The sequence below is a fragment of the Acinonyx jubatus genome, chromosome B4 (assembly GCF_027475565.1).
Source record: "Acinonyx jubatus isolate Ajub_Pintada_27869175 chromosome B4, VMU_Ajub_asm_v1.0, whole genome shotgun sequence".
In the NCBI taxonomy this organism is placed as follows: Eukaryota; Metazoa; Chordata; class Mammalia; order Carnivora; family Felidae; genus Acinonyx; species Acinonyx jubatus.
The window spans coordinates 139,191,940-139,211,691 of NC_069387.1; the positions used below are offsets into that span (position 1 = coordinate 139,191,940).

At 42.4% G+C, this 19,752-nt stretch overlaps 1 protein-coding gene across 6 annotated transcripts in view; it reads left to right on the top strand.

Moving 5' to 3' along the window:
- PPP6R2 (protein phosphatase 6 regulatory subunit 2) overlaps positions 1–19,752 on the top strand; it is an 83,131-nt gene that overhangs the window by 15,360 nt on the left and 48,019 nt on the right. For all 6 annotated transcript variants that reach the window (XR_008288937.1, XM_027070358.2, XM_027070359.2 and 3 more), the window contains exon 2: positions 17,658–17,784. The gene's annotated coding sequence lies outside the window, so the exon portion shown is untranslated. The remainder of the gene's footprint in view (positions 1–17,657; positions 17,785–19,752) is intronic.

Genomic DNA, 19,752 nt, shown 5'->3' on the forward strand with positions numbered 1-19,752 from the left:
TATAATTATTGAGACCTCTGCTTTTTAACCTGTGAACTGGGATTAGTGGTAAACTCCCTGCTGCACTGAGTTCTACTGGGCTTGCACACAGTAGAGTGTCCGTGAAACAGCTCTTGTCGATTCCCTTTCTTGTGGCAGGTGTAACCCTGCAGAGTTCCTCGAGTTAATTCTCTTGTGCTCTTGTTTGGACTCAGCTTTGTCCATTGCCCTGGCTTCTGCCCTGTGCTTGTTGGGGCTTTTTCTCTGCCTGTTTGGCAATGCTTTTTAGCCACATGTCTCCAGTTACTTGTCCTTCCAAGAGTCTCGGCCCAGCATGTGCCCTGCCTGCCCTTGGAGCTGGTTCTCCCAGGACCACAGTGTTGAGAACACATGCAGTGCAGGCATGGTCTGTTGTTTGTTGTGTGGGGCACATGTACACTGGGGCCTTGCTGTGGTGTGTCTTTGGGTCCCTGTACAGGCAAGCCCAGATCTAGAATGGTTCAACTTAACATATTTTCAACTTTATGATGGTGTGAAAATGGTATGCATTCCATAGAAACTGTACTTGGAATTTTGAATGTACATCTTTTCCTGGGCTAGCGGTATGTGGTAAGATCCTCCTGTGTTTCTGGGCAGCGGCCTCAGCTCCCGGTCAGCCCATCAGCACGAGGGCAACAATCATCTTGTACCCAGACCACCATTCTGTTTGTCACTTTGAATCCAGCATTCAGTATGTTAACATGTAGGTTGAGGAAGATCTACAGTTGATTCCTCTTCTCTGTCCTAGACCGGTGGTAGCAGTCATGACATCTCTCTGTCAGTGAGTCACATTTTTACTTGCATCACATACACATTGGACCAGGATTGCAGAACTAGTCAGTGGTGGAGGCTGGACTTCATGCCAGAGAACACCTCCCATGGTCAGGTCTGCTGCGCTGGTGGGTTCTTTGCTTGGGTTCTGTGTCTGTCTCCAGGAGGGAGGATGGGGGCCAGGTGCTTAGCATACGTGGGGAGAGTGCGTGCCAACAGTGCCAGTTGGCTCTGTCCTTAACCAGGCAGAGTGGCCATGATTACTAGCAGCGTGCAGACAGAAGGTCTTCAGCTTTCACTTTGAGTCTTCTCTTCATCACACCCAACAGCCAGGAGGAAGCTCTTGAGAAAACCAGGAGAAGGTGAGAGCCCTCTCAGGCCCGACAGAGCTCTTGCTCAAGGTGTCTGGTGGGGCTGTGTATCGATCACCTTTATTAGACTTTGGTGGGAGACCAGCTGGGCTCCACCACCAAGGGGAGAAATGCTGCTTTTGGTAGCTTGGAGCCCCAGGAGTGTGCAGCCACCTAGGCAGGCTGTGGTTGGGGTGGTGGCACTCAGGCTGATGGCAAATTGTTGGGTTTTCCCTGTAGGCCAGGTGTGGGGTGGATGCTACCTCTGCATGTGGGTCTCATCTCGTCCTCACAGCTCCTGGGCTGGGGTCAGCAGGGGCAAGAAGGCAGGCTAGCTCTCTGGCAGAGACACTGTCAGGCTGAAGACGCACTTTTACTTATTCTTCACAGTGTTGGCCCACATAGTGTTAAAAAATGCAATTAGTTGTTGGGGCGCCTGAGTGGCTTAGTCAGTTAAGTGACTGACTCTTGGTTTCAGCTCATAAGTTCGAGCCCCATGTCGGGCTCTGTGCTGACAATGTGGAGCCTGCTTGGCATTCTCTCTCTCTCTCTCTCTCTCTCTCTCTCTCTCTCTCTCTCCCCCTCCCTCCCTCCCTCTCCCTCTCCCTCCCTCTCCCTCTCCCTCTCTCTCCCCCTCCCCCACTCATGCTGTGTCTTTCTCAAAAATAAATAAATACATACACTTAAAAAAATTCATTGTTGAGGAGGGCGACTGTTGGGATGAGCACTGGGTGTTGCATGGAAACCAATATGACAATAAGTTATATTTAATATAAAAAAATAAGTTAACATTTGAATAGATTGGGGGATTTAAGAAAATCTGGGTTTCTGGCCTTTCTTGTAGAAACTGGCAGATGTGTCCTCGTGCCCTGTGTCCCTGCAGGCCTGTAGGCGGCTGCCATGGATCTTCCCTGCTCCTGCCCATGGATGGCCCTGTGCTTCTGCAGGCTTCACTCCTCCTTCTGTCTTCTCTGTCTGGCTGCTTCCTTCCACTTAACACCTTCCTGCTCTACAGGCCTTTTTTGCGTTGTAGCCTTGCATTAGGATGTGGCCGAAGAACTGGAAATTTGGTGACTGGGTGCTCTCCTATTGCCATTGCAGAACAGCTCTTGCTCCAGAAGCATAGGGTTTAGGTTGTTCGCTTCTTAGTGGAGCTAGCTTCCTTTCTAAAAAATTCTTTTGCATCCTTCTGGCACCTGGAGTTAGCTAGGCTGTGCTTTCCTGTTTTCTGACCACAACACTCGTGCACTCATTCTCCAGGAAGACTCTCCGCCTTTTTCTTGGCCCCTCTTTCTGGGGACACCTACCAGAGTTAGGAGCTGGGAAGCTGCATGCAGAAGAGGCAGCTGGCTCAGCTGTCAGCAGCTGCTCCCTCCTCAGCCTGCTGACCCCTCCTGCTCTTGGAGACGGGCAGGCTGGGGAAGGAGTTTGATTGCAGCCCTCCCACCGGCACTTGTTTTGGGGTCCAGTTTTTCTCTGTTGTTTCCCCATTTATTTATTTTGCTAGAAAGTGTTTTCCTGTAGAATTTCAAGTTTATTTCTATATATTTGTATGTCTGGTTCTCTAATAGAGCTTTTTAAAGAAGTGGATGTTTAATCGCTAACACAGTAACAAATATATGGGGCTTCTAATTAAAAAAATCTATTCTTACATGGAGCCTTCCCATCTTCTAGTTCTATTTCAAAGAAACAACTATTTTTGAACTTTTGATAGCTGTTTAACTCTGGTAGTTAACTTCCATAAGTTAATAATAGTAAAAACTAGTAGCAGCTCGCATGTATCAAGGCTTTTCACGTGTCAGGCACCTTCCTAAGATCTTTACATTGATTTCTTTCAGTTCTCACTGGCAGTGTACAAGGCAGGTGTTGTTACCCACCTTTTGTAGATGAGGAAAATGAGGCACAGAGGCGACTTGACCAGGGCCTCTGTTTTTTGTCTTTTAATTTTTAAATTCTGGTAAAAATATATGTAACAAAAAACTTATCATTTTAATAATTTTTAAGTGCATAGTTCAGGGGCACTAAGTATATTCATGTTGTTGTGCATCCACCCCACTACCCGTCTCCAGAACTTCTCCATCTTCCCAAACTGGAACTCCCTCCCCATCAGATGCTCACCACCCCCCCCCCCCCTCCCCAGCACCCTCCCCAGCACCACCGTCTCTACTCTCTGCCTTTGTGAATCTGACCACTCCAGATTCTGGTACCTCCTATAGACATGAAACCACACAGGATTTGTCTTTCTATGATGGCTTCTTTCACTGAACACAGTGCCCTCAGGGTTCACCTGCGGTGCAGCAGGTGTGAGGAGTTCTTTCCTTTTTATTTTTATTTTTGAGAGAGAGAGAGAGCGAGTGAGTGCACATGTGAGTGGGAGAGAGGGGCAGGGAAGAGAGAGAGAATCTTATTTTTATTTTTGAGAGACTGCACGAGTTGGGGAGAGAGGCACAGGGAGAGAGAGAGAGAATCTTAAGTAGGCTCCACGCTCAGCACAGAGCCTGACACGGATCTTGGGATCATGACCTGAGCTGAAATCAAGAGTTGGATACCCAACTGACTGATACACCCAGGCACCCCAGAAGTTCCTTATTAAGGCTGAATAATACTCCATTATATAGATGGGCCACAATTTGTTTATCCCTTTGTCCATCAATGGTTATTTGGGTTGCTTCCACCTTTTGCTGTTGTCACCTTCTTCTTTTAAAAAAAAATACTTGTTTATTTTGAGAGAGAGAGAAAGCACGAGCAGGAGAGGGGCAGAGAGAGGGAGAGAGAATCCCAAGCAGGTCCATGCCCAGTGTGGAGCCTGATGTGGGGCTCGATCCCATGACCTGAGCCAAAATCAAGAGCTAGATGCCCAACGAACTGAGCCACCCAGGTGCCCCATCAACTTGTTTCTTGATATGGTCACAGGAAGACCCTCTTGGGGGTTCTGTGCTATGAACTGTTTTGTGTGTCCCCGAGATTCATATGTTGATGCTCTAACCCCCAATGTGATCATATTTGGAAATAGGACTTTTAGAAATGTAACCAGGGTAGGGGCACCTGGGTGGCTCAGTCGGTTAAGCGTCAGACTTAGGCTCAGGTCATGATCTCGCGGTTTGTGAGTGAGAGCTCTGCGTTGGGCTCTGTGCTGACAGCTCAGAGTCTGGAGCCTGCTTCGGATTCTGTGTCTGCTTCTCTCTCTGCCCCTCCCCCACTTGTGCTCTGTCTCTATCAAAAATAAATAATGTAAAAAAAAATTTAGAAATGTAACTAAGGTTAAATGAGGTCATATGGGTGAATCCTAATTCAGTGGCCTTAAAAGTAGAGGAAGAGAGAGGCCTCTCTCTTCACATGCACACACCAAGGCAGCCGTCTGCAAGCCAGGAAAGGACTTGCGCCAGAGCCACGTTGGCCCTAATCTTGGACTCCCAGCTTCCAGGACTGTGAGAAAGGAAATTTCTAGTTGTTTAAGCTTCCCAGTCTGTGCTGAGCTCAGCCACCCTGGCCCCTCATGAGGATCAAGGCAAATTGGCAGGAGCAGAGATGACCCTGAGGAGTTATAAGAACCATTAAACCTGGCTGGCTCAGTTTGTGGAGCATGCTAGTTTTGATATCGGGGTTGTAAGTTCAAGTCCCATGTTGGGTGTAGAGATTACTTAAAAAATAAAATCTTTAGGGGCTCCTGGATGGCTCATTCGGTTGAGCATCTGACTCTTGATTTTGGCTCAAGTCATGATCTCACGGTTCCTGGGATCAAGCCCCGTGTCAGGCTCTGGGCTGACAGTGCAGAGCCTGCTTGGGATTCTCTCTCTCCCTCTCTCTCTGCCCTGCCCCTGCTCATGCTGTATCTCTTTCTCTCTCTCTCAAAATAAATATTAAAAAAAAGAAACCTTAAAAAAAAAACAAACAAAATATTTAAAAAACAAAACATCTGTTTTGACCCAGCTTAGAGATCCTTTTAATTGTTAGGCTCCTTGTTGGGTAGCTGGAGCTCCCAAACTATAGAATGGAGGTGCCTGCCCTACTTTGCTTTCTGACCATAACCATGGGTCTTAGCTTCTAGAAAACTTTTCAGGCCCAGGAAGTGATTGAGGATAGATGCCCATGGCCCTCTGCCTGCCTCGGGGAGAAGAGGATATCATTCTTAGAAGGTCGGACTCTGAAGCTCAGCTCCATTAACCTTTGGACCTGCTATGATACCCCATTGGGTGACCGTGCAAGACATTGCTGAGTCCTCTACTGTTAGACAGCCTGACCACTGTGGTCGTAAAAGAACATCTCCCATTCCTCTGCTGTCTGACACTTCCACTGGCTGATTATGTCTTGGGGATGGTCGCTGAAAGTACTCCTAGGGTTGATTCACCAAGGAGCCCCATCCAGTCTGGGTGACTTGTCCCAGAAAGCCTTCAAACATCCCTCTTTCCAGGGACTGGTTAGATGTGCTCCATCTTAAACTGGAGGAATCTGGCCTCCCACATCCAGGGGAAGTCCCACCGTTGGGCATTTGGCAGAGACTGGTCTGTGTGGCAAGGGCAATAGTTATCTTCTCTTAGATTTGGTGATCTCCCGTGAAAGGCCCCCAGGACTTTTAGAATGTGGCTTACTAGGCCAGAGTTTTCTGATGGGTAGTTACACACATACCTACACATACGCACAAGTAGAGATAATTATATAATGAATCTTTATGTACCCATTACTCAGATTTGTCAGGGAGCAAGAATGTCCTGTCCCCATCAGGGTCCTTCTGGCCAGACTAAGGATCAAATAGACAGGAGAAATTAAATTTAATTTTGATGTAGGTAGGGGGAATCCAAACAGACATAGAAATTCCAAAGATAGTATAAACTACCAAAACTGAAACAGGAAAAAGTAAATAAAATTTGAGCAGACCCATGACCAGTAAATAAATTGAATTAATTAGTAACAAAAAGTCTCCCCCCAAAAACGAGTCCAGGACTGGTTGGCTTCCCAGGGAATTCTACCAAACATTTAAAGAAGAGTTAACACCTATTCTTTTGAAGTTGTTCCAAGAAATAAAAATGGAAGAAAAACTTCCAAACTCATTCTATGAGACCAGCATTACCTTGATTCCAAAACCAGACAAAGACCCCACTAAAAAGGAAAACTGTAGACAGTTTCCCTGATGAACATGGATGCAAAAATTCTCAACAAGATACTAGCCAACCGGATCCAACAATACATTAAAAGAATTATTCACCACGACCAAGTGGGATTTATACCTGGGATGCAGGGCTGCTTCAGTATCTGCAAATCAATCAATGTGATACACCACGTTAATTAAAGAAAGGACAAGAGCCACATGATCCTCTCAATATATGCAGAGAAAGCATTTAACAAAATACAGCATCCTTTCTTGATAAAAACCCTCAAGGAAGTAGGGAAAGAGGATCATACCTCAAGATCATAAAGTCATATACAAAGGACCCACCACTGATACCATCCTCACTGGGGAAAAACTGAGAGCTTTCCCCCTCAGGTCAGGAACACGACAGGGATGTCCACTCGCCACTTATTCAACATAGTATTGGAAGTCTTAGCCTCTGCAAGCAGACAACACAAAGAAATAAATGGCATCCAAATCGGCCAGGAGGAAGCCAGACTTTCACTCTTTGTAGATGATGTGATACTCTATATGGAAAACCAAAAAGATTCCACCAAAAAACTGCTAGAACTGATCCATGAATTCAGCAAAGTTGCAGGATATAAAATCGGTGCACAGAAATTGGTTGCATTTCTATACACCAATAATGAAGCAGCAGAAAGTGAAGTCAAGGAATTGATCCCATTTACAGCTGCACCAAAAACTATAAAATACCTAAGAATAAATCTAACCAAAAGAGGTGAAAAGCCTGTACACTGAAAACTATGGAAACCTTATGAAAGAAATTAAAGAAGACGCAAAAAAATGGAAAAATATTCCATGCTCATGGATTGGAAGAACAAACATTGTTAAAATGTTGATACTACCCAAAGCAGTCTACATAGTCAATGCAATCCCTATCAAATTAACACCAGATTCTTCACAGAGCTAGAACAAACAATTCTAAAATTTGTATGGAACCACAAAAGACCCCAAATAGCCAAAGCAATCTTGAAAAAGAAAACCAAAGCTGGAGGCATCACAATCCTGGACTATTACAAAGCTGTAATCAGGACCGTATGGTACTGGTACAAAAGCAGACACTTAGATCAATGAAACAGAATAGAGAACCCAGAACTGGTCCCACAAACGTAGGGCCAGCTCGTCTTTGACAAAGCAGGAAAGAATATCCAATGGAATAAAGACAGTCTCTTCAGCAAATGGTGCTGGGAAAACTGGACAGTGACATGCAGAAGAATGAACCTGGACCACTTTCTTACACCCTACACAAAAATAAACTCAAAATGGATGAAAGACCTAAGTGTGAGACAGGAAGCCATCAAAATCCTAGAGGAGAAAGCAGGCAACAACCTCTTGGACCTCACCCACAGCAACTTCTTACTCAACATGTCTCCACAGGCAAGGGAAACAAAAGCAAAAATGAACTATTGGGACCTCATCAAGATACAAAGCTTCTGCACAGAGAAGGAAACAATCAGCAAAACTAAAAGGCAACCGTTGGAATGGGAGAAGATGTGTGCAAATGACATATCAGATTAAGGGTTAGTATCCAAAATCTGTAAAGAACTTATCAAACTCAACACCCAAACAACAAATAATCCAGTGAAGAAAAGGGCAAAAGACATGAGTAGACTTTTCCAAAGAAGACATCCAGATGGCTAACAGACACATGAACAGATGCTCAACATCACCCATCGTCACGGAAATACAAATCAAAACCACAGTGAGATACCACCTGACACCTCAGAATGGCTAACATTAACAGCTCAGGAAACAACAGATGTCGGCGAGGATGCGGAGAGAGAGGGATCTCTTTTGTGTTGCTGGTGGGAATGCAAACTGGTGCAGCTGCTCTGGAAAACAGTATGGAGGTTCCTCAAAAAATTATAAATAGAACTGCCCTATGACCCAGCAATTGCACTACTGGATATTTATCCAGAGGATACAGGCGTGCTGTTTCGAAGGGGCACATGCACCCCAATGTTTATAGCAGTGCTATCACCAATAGCCAAAGTATGGAAAGATCCCAAATGTCCACTGACAGATGAATGGATAAAGAAGATGCAGTATGTGTATGTGTGTGTGTGTGTGTGTGTGTGTGTGTGTGTGTGTGTACACACACACATACATACAATGGAGTATTACTTGGCTATCAAAAAATGAAATCTTGCCATTTGCAACAACATGGATGGAACTAGAGAGTATTATGCTAAATGTCAGAGAAAGACAAATATATGACTTCACTCATATGTGGGCTTTAAGATACAAAACAGGAACAGAAGGGAAGGGAAGCAAAAATAATATAAAAATAGGGAGGGGGACAAAACATAAGAGACTCTTAAATACAGAGAAGAAACTTAGGGTTGCTGGAGAGGTTGGGAGTGGAGGGATGCACCAGATGGGCAAGGGACATTAAGGAGGACATGGGTTGGGATGAGCACTGGGTGTTATATGTAGGGGATGAATCCCTGGATTCTACTCCTGAAGTCATTTTTACACTATATGCTAACTAACTTGGATGTAAATTAAAAAAAAACAAACCAAAAACCCCTAACTGCCCCCCCCCCCGAAATTCCAAAGATGGTCAAACTGGTATATATGTCATTCTGAAATAAGGAGAATGGGGTGGGAGTTTGGGATGTCAAAGGGGGGAAGGGATGCAATTCACAGGAAGGTGAAAAAGAGGAAATGTTTTGTAAAGAAATGTTTGCTGCTCCCCAGGAACAATGGGACCCAGAGAGGACTTGGATCCAACGGGCCTTGCTAGATTTCTCCCCGTCTGCTGTACCTAGTTCATAGTATGATGTAGTTTTCATAGTGATAGCTCTCTTCCTGGAGGAGGTCCTCTATCTAAAAATTTTTTAGGCAATTTGAAGGGGAGGTAAAGAGCTCTTCTTGGATCTGCTGGGTTTTGATTGCTTTTCAACTCAAAATAATCTTCATGCCAAAGTGGTCTATCTTGGGGCAGCCTGCCTTTGGCCCCTATAGTTTCAACAGTTATGACATTTTGCCAATCTTGTTTTATCTGTCTGTACTCCTCCCAATCTTTTTTTCCCCTGGTGGATTTACAAGCAAATTCTAGTGGGGCCCCTGGGTGGCTCAGGCAGCTAAGCGTCCGACTTCGGCTCAGGTCACGATCTCACGGATCCTGAGTTTGAGCCCTGTGTCGGGCTCTGTGCTGACAGCTCAGAGCCTGGAGCCTCCTTCAAATTCTGTGTTTCCCTCTTTCTCTGCCCCTGCCCTGCTCGCTCTCTCGCTCACTCTCTCTCTCTCTCAAAAAAAAAAAAAAAAAAAACGTTAAAAAATGAATTCTAGCAATCATGCCATTTTACCTGCCTGCAGATGGGTCCACACTCAGCCTAAGAAGTGTCTTCTGTAGGTTTCTTTGAACCAAAGTCCAAGTGTCACACTTTGTTGAGGGTCTCTTAAATCTCTTATTCTTAGAGTGCCTCCCCATTCTGTATCATTGATATGTTGGGGAAATTTGGTTATTAGTCCTGTTAATTCCTACATTCCGAGTTTCACTAGTTGCTTCCTTTTGTGTTAACTTGTTCCCCTTTCTCTCATGTTTCCAGTAAAGAGATTGACAGGGTGATTAGACTTAGGTACAACTTTTTTTAGGTAGGAAAACTGAACAGGTGTGGATCTGATGGATTTTAATGTAATTTCCACAGGAGACCTGGATTTTAAAACATTCCCTTTCCATTTTATGTACATTCTGGGATGGGTTGACTATCCTTATTTCATTAAACTCTGGGGATGTCTGTCCACATAGCAGTTTATTCCTTTAGGTTTTGGTTCAGTTCTCTGTTGAGGTAGACTGGTTCTTAGTGTGTGATGTCTGATTAGGTGTTCAAACTTTTTTTTTTTTTTTCATTCTACCTTCATTTGCTCACTGGGCTTCTTCCAGTAGCTGTTGGAAAATAGAATTGCTTCTCTTTGGCTTATTCCCCTACAGACAAGTGTATTAAACCAAATAGAACATGTTTAGAGAAAACAAAAATGGGGTGCCTGGGTGGCTCAGTCAGTTAATCATCCGGCTCTTGATTTCAGCTCAGGTCATCATCTCCTGGTTCATGAGATTGAAACCCATTTGGGGCTCTGAGCTGACAGTGCAGAGCCTGGTTGGGATTCTCTCTCTCCCTTTCTTTCTGCCCCTCCCCCCACCACTCGTTCTTTTCCTCTCTCAAAAATAAATGAAAAGAAAACAAAAACAAAATCTAGTGGTATAGAGTGATAATACGTGGGACACATTTTGGGGTGAATGTCACATACGCCTTTCCTGGAGACAGGTATCTTATATAGGTCATAGTCCTTATGGTGAGTATTTTATATTATTCTTTTATTTTAACCCTTGTATAGTCAAATAAACAATGAAATAATTACTCCAAATAGATCAGGGGTTATAATATAAAAAATTAAGCCATGTGAGTACTAAAAACAAAGGTGAGTTTCTTTAGAACTTAGGAGTGGGGAAAACTTTTCTAACTATGACTCAGAATCTAGAAACAGTAGAAAATTCACAGAAATTGATTGCATTAACAACAGAAAAACTGCATTGCAAAAATCACTGTAAGCAAAGTCAAAAGACAAATGACAGAGAAAGATATGTTGAACTTCTGTCATAGCAAAGAGCTTTTATCTCAAATATTTAAAAGAACTCTACACCTGAAACTAATGAACACACACTGTATGTTCACTAACTGGAATTTAACTAAAAACTATATATACATACATACATACTCGTTCGTAGAGGGGCTTTGGCTGGCTCAGCTGGAGAAGCATGTGGCTCTTGATCTTGGGATTGTGAGTCTGAGCCCCATGTTGGGTGTAGAGATTACTAAAAATGTATCTAAAAAATTACCAATAGAAACTGAGAAGAAAAATAAAACAACCTGATAGAAAAAAATGGGCAAAAGATGGGAATAGTTTATGGAAAAGAAATGAAAATGGACCTTATATAGTTGAATAGATGCTTACCATTTCTTGTAATAAAAATACTAATCAAAGCTTTATGGAGACACCACTTTTTGCTTACCATATTGGTAGAATGGCCAACTCTCCTGGTTTGCCCAGGACTTTCCAGGTGTTAGCACTGAAAGTCCTCTGTTTTGGGAAACCCCTCAGTCCTCAGCAGACTGGGACAGTTGATCACCCTACATATTGGCAGAAATCCAAAAGTTTATATTTTCTTTTGACAAGGCTGTGTTGAGGGGTGCCTGGTGACTCAGTCTGTTAAGCATCCGACTTCAGCTCAGGTCATGATCTCGCGGTTTGTGGTTTTGAGCCTCACATTGGGGGCTCTGTGCTGATGGTATGGAGCCTGGAGCCTGCTTCGGATTTCGGATTCTGTGTCTCCCTCTCTCTTTGTCCCTCCCCTGCTTGTGCTCTGTCTCTTTCTCTCAAAAAAAAAAAAAAAAAAAAAAAAAAAAAAAAAAAAAAAAAAAAAGGTTGTGTTGAAACTGATCTCTTGCCAGTAGAAATGCAAAAATGATACAATGCTTCTGGAGGTGGATTTGTCTATATTTTGCCCAGCAATCCCACATCTAGGAATCTGTCTTAAAGATATGCTGGCAAAAATATTAAATCACTTTGTTAAAAGCTCTTCATTGCAGAATTATTTGTAATAGCAAAAGACTGGAAACAACATGTGTCCACCACTAGGGATGAGTCCACATAATGGAGTACTGGCTAGCACCTTTGGGGACATGAGGGGTACTTCTGGGTGCTCGTAATCCAGTTTCTTTTTTCTTTTCTCCTTTTTTTCCCTTAAATCTTTAAAAAAAATATTTGGTTATTTTGAGAGAGAGAATGCAAACGGGGAGGGGAAGAGAGAGGGAGTGCAAGAGGGAGAGAGAGAATCGAAGCAGGCTCTGTGCTGCCAGTGCAGACCCTAACGCTGGGCTTAAACTCAAGAACCACAAGATCACAACCTGAGCCAAAACCAACAGTCAGACGCTTAACTGACTGAGCCACCCACGTGCCCCAGTAATCCAGTTTCTTGAAATGGATGGTGTGGTTGCATAGATGGGTTTATTTTGTGAAAATTCAGTGAGCTATTCACTTATGATTTATGTCCTTTTATTGTGTATTTGAAATTAGTAAAAAGTTTGTTTAAAGAAAGAAATAAGAGTTTTATGAAAAGAAAAACAAGACACAATAGCAATTTGTTACCTTTTGGACAAGAAATGTTGGAAAGTATCAAAAAAAATTTTTCAGTGACGCAGTAAATCAGAAAATTAATAAAAATAGTTATGTTGAGAGGGAGGAGGGAAGCATGATGAAGGGGCAGGAGTGGGATGAGACTCGTGAGCTATTTTCTTATGAAGTTCTTTTACAAAATTTGGAAAAACTTTGGGTGTAGTTTCTTCAGGTATTTTTATGCTCTGTTCTTTCATTTTCCTCTGAGATTTCAGTACAGGTATGGTAGGCCACTACCAGTTGCAGGTATGGTCCCACAGGTTACTGAGGCTCTGTTCTTTCTTTCTTTTTTCTTTATTTTTGGCTCTATTCATTTTTAATAAAACCTTTCTCTCTCTCTCTTCAGGTTGGCTAGTTTCTGTTGATCTGTCTTAGGTTCACTGACATTTTCTTTTTCAGTCTCAGTTTTTTATTAAATCTATCCAGTATATATTTTTATTTCAGATATTTTACTTTTCAGTTCTAGAAATCGTTTGTTTTTCTGTGTAATTTCTGTTTCTTTCCATCTCTATTTCTGAAATTTTGTTTTTTCACTCATTATCACTATCTTTTCCTTTAAGTCTTTAAACATATTTATTATAGCTGCTTTAAGGTGTATTTCTGGTAAGTCTATCATCTGAGACATCCTATGGTCTGTTTCTAATAGCTGCTATTTATTTATTTCCTAATAGCTGTTTAAAAAAATTGTTTTTGAGATGAGATGATTTAAAAAAAATTTTTTTTAATGTTTATTTTTGAGAGAGTGAGAGAGCGTGTGTGAGCACGAGTTGGGGAGGGGCAGAGAGAGAGAGAGGGAGACACAGAATCCAAGCAGGCTCCAGGCTCTGAGCTGTCAGCACAGAGACCGACTTGGGGCCCGAACCCACCAGCCGGGAGATCATAACCTGAGCTGAAGTTGGAGCTTAACTGACTGAGCCACCCAGGCACCCCTGATTTGTTCATATTTAAAAAAAATAAATCATATTAATATTTATTAATGATGACTGCTACTAATAAGGCTACAAATTCTTATATACAGTGTAGTGGAACCTTTCCCACCATTTTCTAGAAATTTGATTTTTCAACTCTTTTTAGTGTATCTTTTTTTCTTTCTTTCTTTTTTTTTTTAAGTTTACATCCAAGTTAGTTAGATAGTGCAGTAATGATTTCAAGAGTAGAATTCAGTGATTCATCCCCCACTTATAACACCAAGTGCACATCCCAACAAGTCCCTTGCGCATTTAGCCCATCCCTCCACCCACAGCCCCTCCAACAATCCTCAGTTTGTTCCCTGTATGTAAAGAGTCTCTTATGTTTTGTCTCCCTCCCTATTTTTTATTATTTTTGCTTCCCTTCCCTTCTGTTCCTGTTTTGTATCTTAAATTCCACATATGAGCGAAGTCATCATTTGTCTTTCTCTGACCCTCCATCCACGTTGTTGCAAATGGCAAGATTTCATTTTTTTAAAAATTTTTTTCAATGTTTTTTATTTATTTTTGGGACAGAGAGAGACAGAGCATGAACGGGGGGAGGGGCAGAGAGAGAGGGAGACACAGAATCGGAAACAGGCTCCAGGCTCCGAGCCATCAGCCCAGAGCCTGACACGGGGCTCGAACTCACAGACTGCGAGATCGTGACCTGGCTGAAGTCGGACGCTTAACCGACTGTGCCACCCAGGCGCCCCTAGATTTCATTTTTTGATAGCCAAGTAATACTCCATTGTATGTACGTGTATATACATACATATATATATATGTGTATATATACACACACATATATACACGTGTATATATATATATATATACACATATATATATACTGTATCTTCTTTAACCATTCATCTGTCAGTGGACATTTGGGCTCTTTCCATACTTTGGCTATTGGTGATAGCACTGCTATAAACATTAGGGTGTACATGCCCCTTCGAAATAGCACGCCGGTATCCTCTGGATAAATACCCAGTAGTGCAATTGCTGGGTCGTAGGGCAGTTCTATTTTAATTTTTTTTAACGTTTATTTATTTTTGAGACAGAGAGAGACAGAGCATGAACGGGGGAGGGGCAGAGAGAGGGAGACACAGAATCGGAAGCAGGGGGCGCCTGGGTGGTGCAGTCGGTTAAGCGTCCGACTTCAACCCGGTCACGATCTCGCGGTCCGTGAGTTCGAGCCCCGCGTCAGGCTCTGGGCTGATGGCTCAGAGCCTGGAGCCTGTTTCTGATTCTGTGTCTCCCTCTCTCTCTGCCCCTCCCCCGTTCATGCTCTGTCTCTCTCTGTCCCAAAAATAAATAAACGTTGAAAAAAAAAATTAAAAAAAAATAATCGGAAGCAGGCTCCAGGCTCTGAGCCATCAGCCCAGAGCCCAACGCGGGGCTCGAACTCACGGACCGCGAGATCGTGACCTGAGCTGAAGTCGGACGCTCAACCGACTGAGCCACCCAGATGCCCCTATTTTTAATTTTTTGAGGAACCTCCATACTGTTTTCCAGAGCGGCTGCACCAGTTTGCATTCCCACCAGCAACACAAAAGAGATCCTCTCTCTCCGCATCCTCGCCGACATCTGTTGTTTCCTGAGCTGTTAATGTTAGCCATTCTGAGGTGTCAGGTGGTATCTCACTGTGGTTTTGATTTGTATTTCCGTGACGATGAGTGATGTTGAGCATCTGTTCATGTGTCTGTTAGCCATCTGGATGTCTTCTTTGGAAAAGTCTACTCATGTCTTTTGCCCTTTTCTTCACTGGATTATTTGTTGTTTGGGTGTTGAGTTTGATAAGTTCTTTACAGATTTTGGATACTAACCCTTAATCTGATATGTCATTTGCACACATCTTCTCCCATTCCAACGGTTGCCTTTTAGTTTTGCTGATTGTTTCCTTCTCTGTGCAGAAGCTTTGTATCTTGATGAGGTCCCAATAGTTCATTTTTGCTTTTGTTTCCCTTGCCTGTGGAGACATGTTGAGTAAGAAGTTGCTGTGGGTGAGGTCCAAGAGGTTGTTGCCTGCTTTCTCCTCTAGGATTTTGATGGCTTCCTGTCTCACACTTAGGTCTTTCATCCATTTTGAGTTTATTTTTGTGTAGGGTGTAAGAAAGTGGTCCAGGTTCATTCTTCTGCATGTCACTGTCCAGTTTTCCCAGCACCATTTGCTGAAGAGACTGTCTTTATTCCATTGGATATTCTTTCCTGCTTTGTCAAAGACGAGCTGGCCCTATGTTTGTGGGACCAGTTCTGGGTTCTCTATTCTGTTTCATTGATCTAAGTGTCTGCTTTTGTACCAGTACCATATGGTCTTGATTACAGCTTTGTAATACATCTTGAAGGCCAGGATTGTGATGCCTCCAGCTTTGATTTTCTTTTCTTTTCTTTTCTTTTCTTTTCTTTCTTTCTTTCTTTCTTTCTTTCTTTCTTTCTTTCTTTCTTTCTTTCTTTCTTTTTTAATTTTAATGTTTATTTATTTTTGGGGGTGGGAGGGGTACAGAGAGAGAGGGAGAGACAGAATCCGAAGTGGGCTCCAGGCTCTGAGCTGTCAGCACAGAGCCCAATGCGAGGCTTGAACGCGTGAACTGCGAATTCATGACCTGAGCCGAAGTTGGACACTCAACCAACTGAGCTACTCAGGCACCTCCTGGTTTTCTTTTTCAAGATTGCTTTGGCTATTCGGGGTCTTTTGTGGTTCCATACAAAGTTTAGGATCGTTTGTTCTAGCTCTGTGAAGAATGCTAGTGTTTTTTTAATAGGGATTGTATTAAATATGTAGATTGCTTTGGGTAGTATGAGAAAAAAAACTTCTTAAGATTTTACTTTTAAGTAATCTCTACATCCAATGTGGGGCTGGATCCCATGAACCATGAGTAAGATCCTAATCTGAGCCAAAATCAAGAGTCAGACACTTAACCAACTGAGCCAACCAGGTGCCTCCTAGCTGCTTTTTAATAAAAAAAAAAAAAAAATTATAGTTACATTTTCTGCTGCTTTGTATGTCTAATAATTTTTTTATATGTTGGTATCTGGATTATGCTCTTGAGTTTTGTTCTGGCAGATGGTTAAGTTATTGGAAGATCATTTTGATCCTGTCAGGCTTGGCCTTACTCTTTGAGTAGGGTATTCTGGATTTGAACTTTGTGTTTGGCTACGGCCTTTGCTCCAGGTTGTAATTTTTACTCTGCTGGCAGGGCCTTATTGGGATGTTTGCTGTGTACCTCGTGCTGCTCTGTCTGCCTGGGTTGGAACTGCCAATACCTCTCCAGTGACTGGGTCTGTGTAGCTGGACGCCTCTTTGTACTTTTTTACTTTGCAACCATGTAAATATTTTACATAAGTTGAAAACAGAATTAAATAAAAAACAATAGCAAATAGGCAACCCCCCTCCCCCAGTTAAATATAAATATATTCTAATAAACACTGGTTCAAATTTAGAATAAACAGGCCTAAAGTCAGTCTTACTGAAATACTTTCTTACTTTGAAAACTGTATAAAGTGCTGAAAAGCCAATGTTGAATTATTTAGCTTAATAATTTAAAGTGCCAAATGTAAAAAGAGTTACCTATCTAGAAGATGATGACACTGATTTGTGGCTTAGCACAACTTTATTGTCTTTTTAAAAAAAGGTTTTTTTTCAAGTTTATTTATTTATTTTGAAAGACAGGAGTGTGAACAGGGGAAGGGCAGAGAGAGGGAGAGAGAGAATTGCAAGCAGGCTCCACAGTGTCAGTGCAGAGCCCAATGTGGGCCTCAAACCCACGAACCCTGAGACCATGACCTGACCGAAACCAAGGGTCAGCCATTTAACCAACTGAGGCACCCAGGCACCCCGTGTCTTTTTTTTTGAGAGAGAGAGAGAGAGAGAGAGACTGAGAGAGAGAGAGAGAGAGAGAGAGAGAGAACCAATGGGGGAGTGGTGGAGAGTGAGGTGGTATTAATGTATAGTTATGAAACTGGACAATTTCATTGAGATCCTTCTCATATGGATTCTTTGGAGTGATATTCAAACCATGGCACTAGTTATCCAGATGTAGAATGGGTTGTATCATCAATTCCATTCTCTCTAACACGAGCAAAGACAAGGGAATTTTTAGTTCCTTAATCATAAAATAATTTGATAATAATAATCGTAAAATCTGATAATTTGAATACTAAATAAAATTTCTGATTTTTGTTTTTCTTTCCTCTACTGTTTTGGTAAGTTAACTTTACAAAGGCAGAACTTAAAATAAGTTTTTTTTTCTTATTTTCCAGGTGAAGAGATTATAAATCTTCCACTGAATGAAAAAATCTTTCTTAAAGTTGCATATAGTCCAAGAAAAAAAACCCAAATGTTTTTATATTTTGTTTGAATTCAAACATAAACAAGTTTTCATAGAAGGTAAGATAATTTTCCTTTTTAATTCTTTTTTGTAATTTATGTAAATATACTGTATAAGTGGAAGTTCAAAGATGGATGACAGCAAAATTAGCCTAGAAGGTGTTGTATAATTATTGTCTTTTGGTTGTTTTTGATCCTTCTGTGTCTGGTTTTAATTGCTCTGCTGTGGAAAAGTCACTTAGTCTCTGTAATACAAAAAAACAGGGAGAGTCGTGTGTAGTGAGGCACATTCTCACTTCGGGGGAACACATGAGACAGGGCACAGACACTGTCACGGTTGCCATCCAGAACATACACTCCTCTTACAACATGAAAATTGAGGAGAGGACTTGATTTCCTGCAGTGTAAGATGCTGTCAAAAGGCTCACCATTGTAATCCAGTTAGATGCTGAGTAAATTGCAACAAATGTAATTTCTTTTTGGGGGGAAGGGGCAGAGAGAGAGGGAGACAGAGGATCCAAAGCGGACTCTGCACTGAGAGCAGAGACCCCAACATGGGGCTCAAACTCATGAACTGTGAGAGCATGACCTGAGCCAAATCTGGACCCTTAAACGGCTGAGCCACTCAGGTGCCCCACAATAAATGTGATTTCTTGTGAGCACTTCAGTGCATTAAAAGCTGAGATAACTCTCCAAAGGCCAATAGAGAAAAAAATTTTAAAAAGGAACAATGAGGGGCACCTGGGTGGCTCAGTAGGTTAAACATCTGACTTCAGCCTAGGTCATGATATCACCGTTCCCACGTTGGAGCCCCGTGTTGGGCTCTGTGCTGACAGCTCAGAGCCTGGAGCCTGTTTCAGATTCTGGGTCTCCTCTCTTTCTCTCTCCCTCCCTCCCCCCTCCCTCTCCCTCCCCCCCTCCCTCTCTCCCTCTCTCTCTCTCTCTCTCTCTGCCACTCCCCTAACTCCCCTAAGCTCTCCTTCTTTCTCTCTCAAAAATAAATAAACATTAAAAAAAACTAAAAAAAATATGAACAATGAGCATTGTGATAGCTGTCTTTTGTTCCTCACTGAAGAAAACCAGTCCTCTTCAAAAGAAAGCATACTCAGTGTTGGCCCTCAGGATTTCTATAGAGTAATTTTTTTTTTTTAATGTTTATTTACTCTTGAAGGAGAGAGAGAGAGAGAGAGAGAGAGAGAGAGAGAGAGAATGTGAGTGGGGGAAGGGCAGAGAGAGAGGGAGACACAGAATCTGAAGCAGACTCCAGGCTCTGAGCTGTCAGCACAGAGCCTGATGCGGGGCTCGAACTCACGATCTGTGAGATCATGACCTGAGTGAAGTTGGTTGCCCAACCGACTGAGCCACCCAGGCGCCCCTCTATAGAGTAAATTTAAGCAAACTTGAACTTAATAGTCAGAACTCACACACCCCTGGGAGGAAGTTAGCATGATTAGATGCCCCAAGGCCTGCAGATTGAATAACTGGATGCAGTATAGAGTGTTTGAAGTAATACAAAACAGAATACAAATTAGTAATGAAAAGCAAAGTAGCAAAATGATCCGAGAGGAACTTTCAGAAATGGAAATGATGTTGAAATTAAAACTCAGTGTATGTGGATTAAACAGATTAAATGTGGCTGAAGACAGAATTTGTGAGCTGTAGTATATGTCTGAAGAAATTACCAGCAGCACTGAGAGATGGGGAATGGAAAAATGAGGATAAGAGGACGGAGGATAGAATAAAAATGTGTCATAAATGTGTAGTTGGAATCCCAGAATGGAAGGGTTGGGAAAATGGAAGAGAGGCATTGTTCAAAGTATTAATAGCTTTGACTTTTCAGAAAGTAATAAGAGATAAATCCACAGATTTAGAAGCACACTATGTACCAAGTGGTATAAACAAAAAGAAACCCACACCTATATATTGAAATCATGTAGCAACAAAGACAAAAAGCTCTTAGGCTGTAGGTAAAAGATAGATTTCCTACAAAAGAACATCTGTTAGGTTGACAACAGATGTCACATTAGC